At 34.3% G+C, this 8,206-nt stretch overlaps 1 long non-coding RNA gene across 1 annotated transcript; it reads right to left on the minus strand.

Moving 5' to 3' along the window:
- LOC109332713 lies at nucleotides 4,768-6,092 on the minus strand. Its single transcript, XR_002105926.1, has 3 exons — nucleotides 5,939-6,092; nucleotides 5,539-5,872; nucleotides 4,768-4,903 (listed from the first exon to the last, which is right to left on the minus strand). It is a non-coding gene; the product is annotated as an uncharacterized LOC109332713 (long non-coding RNA).

Here is an 8,206-nt window from a genome sequence, read left to right on the forward strand (position 1 = left end):
CTCATCCCTAGTTAGGAGACCTTAGAACCATAGGTTTATTCTTCCTAGTTTATGGACTATGTTGATCCTTGTTTCCCTATTGAGAACTTCATTCTATTTTGCATTTGGATTGTAATAGCCTAACTACTTCTACTTTACTAAACTTGTGTTGGTTTTATGCTTAAACATTGCTTACTGTTTTCAATTGCAAGTAATGCTTTAATGTTTTCAAATTGTCTTTTCTCATGATAAATGGTTAATTCTGTCGCAAATGGTATGGATTTATATTTAATGGATCTTGATCATGTTTGGTATATGTACCCCTATTGATTGATTAAGCCTATTGTTTACTATTCATTCATGTCAATGCTTAATCAATCCATGCTTAAATTGAGTTAACATAGCCTTTCATGCCATTAAATCAATTCTATTGCTGTTTGTTGCCAATTTAATCAATTAAGTACTGGTTTTAATCGATTAAAACATGGTAAAATGAGCATTTGTGCAATTTTCTTACAGTTGGTTGATTAATTAAACGCCCAAAATTAATTGATTAATTACAGTATGTTTTTAACCAAATAACTCTTCTGACTTTTGACTAGAATTGAATATTTGTATTTTTTTTATAATGTCAAAAGGGGGAGAAAAGTTGCTTGTTGTGTTTAATGTATATGCAGGTTGTATAATAGCTTCCGTAATAATCATTGCTTACCTAAGGGGGAGAGCAAAGCGCTCCAACTTTGAATTAACAACCATTATGCAAAAGGACAACATCGTCAAGCTAATTCATCAAAATTAATGTGATATTTGATGTGGTGTTTGTCATCATCAAAAATGGGGAGATTGAAAGTGAAAAGTGTCAAAGATTGCACTAGCAATATTTTGCCTATGTTTTGATGAAGACAAGGAATTAGTTAAAGCTTGAAGATGGCTCAAAAATCAACATGCCTAAAACTCATTGGTCATATCTAGACTAGGTTATATCAATAGAGTTATATTTCTAAGTAGTCTGGGATGTGTGCCTTAGTTAGTGAGTATAGATGAGGTAAACCTAGATGCAAGTCTCACAAGCCATTATAATTGTCATATCATATTCATGAGGCATATCATCTAGTTTATTATATGTTCATGCATTAATCATACATGTTATATGTGCATATTAGACATAATATAATTGCTAAATTATGTATAGAAGTCAAGCATAACATATAAGTAGTTTACCATTTAATCACATTTTTGATATATGCTAGTTAATCGATTAACATGGTGACTTAATCGATTAACGTGTCTGTTTTATGTTATAACTGTTTTCTATTTTAACTGCGTAAATGATTGCAACGGTTTGAAGGGTCAAATCTATTTTGTATAAGTTCTGGCAAGTTGCAGAATCGTGCAGCATTGCATATTATTGTTTGGAATTGATTATAGAGCATATTTTCGTGATTTACTGTGTAATAGGCAGAGAGAGATGCATGTGTGAGAAAGAGAGATTAACATGCTTAGTTGAAGTTGTTCATGGTGTTTTGCATGTTGTTTTCATATGCTTAATCTCACCCATTCTTCCTTGCATGTTCATGCATTTTTATTAGAGATTCTAAGAGAAATATTTTGTGTTTACTGTTTTGTATTAACTCACATATGCATGACGGCTTGTGAATTGAGAGTGAGTTAATCTTAGAGTTTTTCATTGTTGTAATTTGAGCATTTTAGTGCTTGGTAAAACTCATTTTTTTTATATTGTTTTTGTACTTTGGGTTTAGCCTTTTGGTGTCTTACCACCATTGAGATAGAGTGAATCTTCACCAAGACTAGGAGGTCTTGAATATAGAGCGAGGATCTTGGTTGGGGATAGATCGCGAGAAAGGTTTTCTCAGGCGATAGGGATAGTCAAACCAAGGTTAGAGGTTCTTGAAATTCAAGAAAGAAGCATCCAGAGTCTTGTAATTGAATTGGTGTATGTGACTATACAAAGTGTTCAGTATAGTGAGCATTTTTATTAGAGATTCTAAGAGAAATATTTTGTGTTTACTGTTTTGTATTAACTCACATATGCATGACGGCTTGTGAATTGAGAGTGAGTTAATCTTAGAGTTTTTCATTGTTGTAATTTGAGCATTTTAGTGCTTGGTAAAACTCATTTTTTTTATATTGTTTTTGTACTTTGGGTTTAGCCTTTTGGTGTCTTACCACCATTGAGATAGAGTGAATCTTCACCAAGACTAGGAGGTCTTGAATATAGAGCGAGGATCTTGGTTGGGGATAGATCGCGAGAAAGGTTTTCTCAGGCGATAGGGATAGTCAAACCAATGTTAGAGGTTCTTGAAATTCAAGAAAGAAGCGTCTAGAGTCTTGTAATTGAATTGATGTATGTGACAATACAAAGTGTTCAATATAGTAAAGAGAAATCTCCCAAGATCAGAAGGGGAGTCCTGGATGTAGTTTGCAAGTGGACCCGCAAATGAACCAGGATAAAAATTCACCTGTACAAGTTGTTCTCTCTTATTCTCTTTTATATTTCTCACTGTTTAATTCGTTATTGAAGCTGATATTTTGCATATTAATACATTGTTATATCCTTGTTAATATTGCATAAAAATATCTGCTGTATCTCTGCTTATCTGTTGGTAAATAAGTGTGCAAGTAGCTGATCTGATAATTTTGTTTTTGTTGTGATTTAATCGATTAAGCCCACTAGTTAATTGATTACGTGGGCTGTTTTCCAGAACTGGGTTTTGGTGCGAGAAACGGTAATTGATAACCGCTACACCTATTCAACCCCCCTTCGAGGTGTGTTTAGGCCACTGATACCTAACAAACCTAACTTGTTAATTCCTAACTTCCTAACCAATAACCATTTTCCAAAAATAACCTCTAATATATTTTTAATACACCACTAGACCAACACCTTGTTGATATAATATACAAAATTTGATGTTAAGTCAAATATGTTCATTGGCTAAGATCATCATGATAAGCTATCGCGTCTAGAGACAATTGGGTCCAACCACATTGTGTCTATTGATAATTGCGTCTAGTGACAAGTACGGATAAAATCAAGTTATGTGCATCTAATACAAAGTGCGTTCAAGTGGTAACTGTGTCTAATGATCATTATATCCAATGACTTTAAATGTATGATTTTATATTTTGAATACATATATATATATGCTTCCCATAATTTAAACTTAGATATTTGTTATTCACAATTATTGTGATTATTAATGATTCAAATATCATGGTAAGAGAGTACTTTTGGAATACAATATGTTATGTTCTCTATCAATTTGAAGACAAATTTATGGACACAAAGGAATAACCAGAATCTTGTGAGTAAGTGTACCAAGTTTCATTAAAGTCTGAAGTTAATGATCAAAAGAAAATACATAGATACTTCAAGGAATATGAACTCATATACAATGAATTCAACATAATTAATATGGAACCGACACTTGGCTCAATATACAATGAATTCAAATTGTAACTGCATTCTCAATATCAAGACTCTATGTTTCAATACATTTAATGTTTACTCTAAGTGCACACTTTTTAAATATTTTCTGAATTTTTGGTACACGTAGATTTGTTGGGTACCCAAGGACCTGTGGATAGCAGACCCACCAAATATCTGCATGAATCCATTACTATAATGGTCAAATGAGGTAGGTCCAAATAAAGTACTACTCAAACTCATTCAAGCTCATTGTCATCATTAGATCACGAAGATAATAATTATGAAATATTGTAGATCTAAATATCTAATCTAATGGTTAGATTGGACGGAAAGGTTGCTTACCCATCTTTGTTTATGGTATATTTTTAAATCACATCCTAATAATTACATACTAATTGTAGCATGCTGTTTCAACCCCTTTTAGTCTTACATCATGTATCAAACAATCCTCAACCCCATATTCATTAGGAAATTGGGTTATGGCACGAGTCATTTTTACCGAGTATTAGAGATCAAGCATGAGGAACTATGCACACAAAACACCCCAAACCACTAGGCACTAGATACCATAAACCACACACAACACACCATGCTACATGCTAGCTCCGTAGAGGCATGCACTAGGACTGTCATGTGACCCATGGCTTCGCCACGTGCCACTGGATAAGGGACTATGACTGGACGATCATACTGTATATAGGCAGTAACCCCACCCGAAATTCAGTTTTTTTTCATATTTTATTTATTGATATCCAAGTTTGATTCTCATTCCTTGGCCTTTGTTGAAAGCTTATAAATATATTTGAAACTAACAACATACTAAGCACCATTAAATAGAGTTACATGAATTTGAGGAGAATATCTTTTTTTTAAAATAACTTAAAATCACAGGAGTTACAAGTTTTTTGCCACATGCCACAATCATTATCGAAAACATCCCCATCCCATGAGTGAGAATCATCCGAGAAAACAAAATTCTCCAAAGCTACAAGAACTTGTTTCATTCAACTCTAGGATGTAGTAACCAAAAAAAAATCAACTCTGGGATGCAATGCAGTGAATTTTCAGGCGAACAAGAATGATAATCCTCAATTGTGTCTCCATCTAATAACAATCACAAAATATTATTTCACCTTCAACTTAACACACTACAGCTCTACAGTGGAAAATACAAATAATGCCTGTACGAGCAGGTTTGACTCCTGCTCTAAGTGTAAAAGAGCAACAGCCTTATAAAACGCGAAAGATCCCTTCATGACAAGGGCAAAGATCCTTTCATCATTAATATATTTACGCACTCCTGGATCTTCTGACGGGGTTTCGAAATTTGGTATCGGGGTTTCACAAGATTTCGAGATGAACCGTGCAACAACTTAACAAACCCAAGGAAGCTTAACTTTCCATTGGTGTGCCTAATCCAGTCGCTAAGAACAGCATGGACAAGAACAGATGGACCAAGGCTATTAGGCTAAGCTCGTGGTTATTTAGTCAAAACTACACGAGAAATGTACTTATCTAACTGTAAATATTACCAGTATTGCATAAACAGTTAATAAAAACCTGATACAGATTAACCCATATACTTTAGATGAACTGAAACTAGTTTGTAGCAGTTTAATTTCTACTTTCTATACTCCAATGTTGAAATTTATGCTAAACTAAAGAGATTACTAGGCTAACTAGTACTTGTTTACTAGAAGGGGATTAAAAGTAATGAACTAATTGACAAGCAAAAACTAGAATTTGTTAAATGTCTTCATTTAAGAAGGGGGAAATTACACTAACCTCCCATGATGTTTGTTTTAATTAAACCCCCCTCTTATTTCAGAAATTACACCAATCTCTCTTTCGATTTATGTTTTAAGGTGTAAAATGATAACAAAGATCTTAAGGGTTAAGTAATGACAACATAAACTTCAGAGTGTAAAACAATGATAATATAAACCAAAATGAAATTCAGTGTAATTTCTAAAACAAGTGGGTGTGGTGTATAATTAAGTCAAATCACAAGGAGAAAAGTGTAATTTCCCCTTTAAAACTAGTCTACAAGTAAAAGGAATTCCAAGGCATGTCCGCATAAACTATCATCATAGCCAATACAAACATACCTACGCGATTCCTCAATGACTATAGCTCTGCTTCCATCCTTTTCAAAAAGTTCGTAGGCACAACGTGCATGTGGCTCCCACCTATTAAGCGCTTCAAGTTGATGAACACTAAGTGCAGCCGCACAGAACTCGTCAAAATCCATCCTTCTGTATTGCAATGCATTAAGCAGCCACCCAAATAATTTGTATCAAAATTTAATAACCAGTTTATGTACAACATGTCATTTGAATAACATAAAGAGGCATTCATAAGTTAAATAAAAGCACGTACTGATGCTAGAAAATTAGGAACGTGTGACTCCTTCATAGCATCTGTTGCATTCTTCATCAAGGCCTGATCAACTCAAATTTGTGAGATTTCAATCACCTTATAGCACACGAATAATTTGAAGAGACTTACCACTATGATATTTTCCAAGCTAATGGTGCCATTTGTTTTTTGCTCTAAAAGTGAAAACTGCTCCTTTAAATAAGATAGCTCATCAAGAGCTAATGTCTTATACAGAGCCTGCCCCAACACGGACGAAAACAAAATGCTAAAATATTTATTGGGAAACATGCATGTATGGTGTGATCAACAATAAAGGGGAATAGGAGAAAACAAATTCAGAGAAATCACTTGAAATGAAATTCTCTAGTCACCCTATTGGTTCTAAAGAGAAACAAGTTAGACATAATTTTTTAACCATCTTTTTGATATCAAACTTCCAAAGAGCATCTCATCAGTAGCAGCTCGATGCACGACACTCTCATGTGGTGGGGAATAGGCATGGTAGATGTATATAACTTTACTCATGCAAGTAGAGAAACCAATTTTAGGACTTGAACCCGTGACTCGCACATCACAAGGCAACAACCTTACCATTGAACCGAGTCTCACCCTCTTACCCAGTTGGAACTTGGAAAACTAAACAAAGTCGACTGGTTTGCTACTCACAGCCAGTCAGCATGATTTAAAACATTCTGTAAAAAGTAAAGTCTGCATAAATATGATAGGACTGGTAATGCAAGAAATAGAAATTGAAAGAGGAATTGAAAGAAGAATTAGGGATTCAAGATCAAATTGAGCTTAAATCTAAGAAATTGTATTGAAAGAAAGAGATATAAGAGTAGAAGAATGAAATGAAAACTGCCAACAGTTTCCCTCCCAACCGAATTGCTCCAATTTAGTTATTCTACATTTACAAATGTCAAAAACTATTCTTACAAGCTTTCCCTTGTCTATTTATACAACTAATACACTAGTTTAACTAACTAGTAAGAGTATTCTAGGAATTCTCTTTATTTAATTCAAACAACTACTAACAATAAACTTCTTTTCTACTACCCTATACCTACCCTATCAATACCCCCTAAAAGAACCACCTTGTCCTCAAGGGAAAATTGGGAAAGTTCTCCTGAATCCAAGTTGTTGATTCCCAGAGAGTTTAGTCGCCCAAAATCTCCTGAGCATTGGCATATGTGGTAGCAGTTTGTTCGCCGACTTGTTTCATCAACTTGATTGCATTATAGCATATATCACCCGGCCTCATTAAAAACCCAAAATCCTCAATTGTAATTTCATTATCAAATCTAGGACTGTACAGAAAAGTGTTGAAGAGCCAGGGAGATTTCCTTGCAGAAGGTGATTCAAGGCTTTTCCTGAAAGACGTTGAACTAAATATGTTATTAGCTTCAAAACCACCATTGTTTCTGGTTTGATACCCAGAATTCTCCCCTAGAGTTGATGAACTAACAGATTGTATACAAGTAACAACAACTGAAAGTCTTTCATGCTCCTTTGCATGAACATGTTAGGTATCAGTGGCTAAAATACACCTAGAAGGGGGTTGAATAGGTGTAGCGGTCAAAGTATCCGCTTTTCGCAAACAACATATAATGCTGAAAAACCTCAGTTTAATCGATTAACACAAAAAGAATAATCGATTAACTGCAACTGGTTAATCGATTAAAACAACTCAGATCGCACAAACAGATTCAGTTTCTTGTACGACAAGCAACTGAGATCGAAGCAAATATACAGAGCTAACAAATATATCAGAGTTACAACAGTACAATATAGAAACAGATTATTACAATTAATACCACTATACAAAGTAATCGATTAAAGCGATAAAGAGAGAGGGAAAGGAAAGCGTGCAACAAGGTTTTTATCCTGGTTCGTTTGCGTGTCCACTTGCAAACTACATCCAGGCCTCCCTTCTGATCTGGGAGATTTTTCTTCACTATAATCGAAATAACGTTTTACAAACAATGCTTTCAATTACAACACTTAGACACTTTCTTGAAAACTAAAGAACCTTATCCCTTGGTTTGACTCACTTCCTACCGCCCAAGAAAACCTTTCTTGCGGTGTAGCCCCAGCCAAGAACCTATTCTTTCTATCAAGATTTCTAAGCTAATGAAGACGCAACTCAATCTCGTTGGAGGTAAGACACCTAGAGATTCCCAAAATTACAACACTTTTACAACAAGAATATAGAGTAATCTAAAGCACTTACAATGCTCAAATTAAAACAATTAAGACCTTACTCTACAACCCTAACACATGTCTCATATAAAATGATAATGCATGAGTTCAAAACAGATTTTACAGAATATGAAATCTTTCCAAAAACATCAAGAAATGCATGAACATATGAGATGAAATGATGAGAAATTAAACATG

The sequence above is a fragment of the Lupinus angustifolius genome, chromosome LG18, assembly GCF_001865875.1.
Source record: "Lupinus angustifolius cultivar Tanjil chromosome LG18, LupAngTanjil_v1.0, whole genome shotgun sequence".
Lineage (NCBI taxonomy): Eukaryota > Viridiplantae > Streptophyta > Magnoliopsida > Fabales > Fabaceae > Lupinus > Lupinus angustifolius.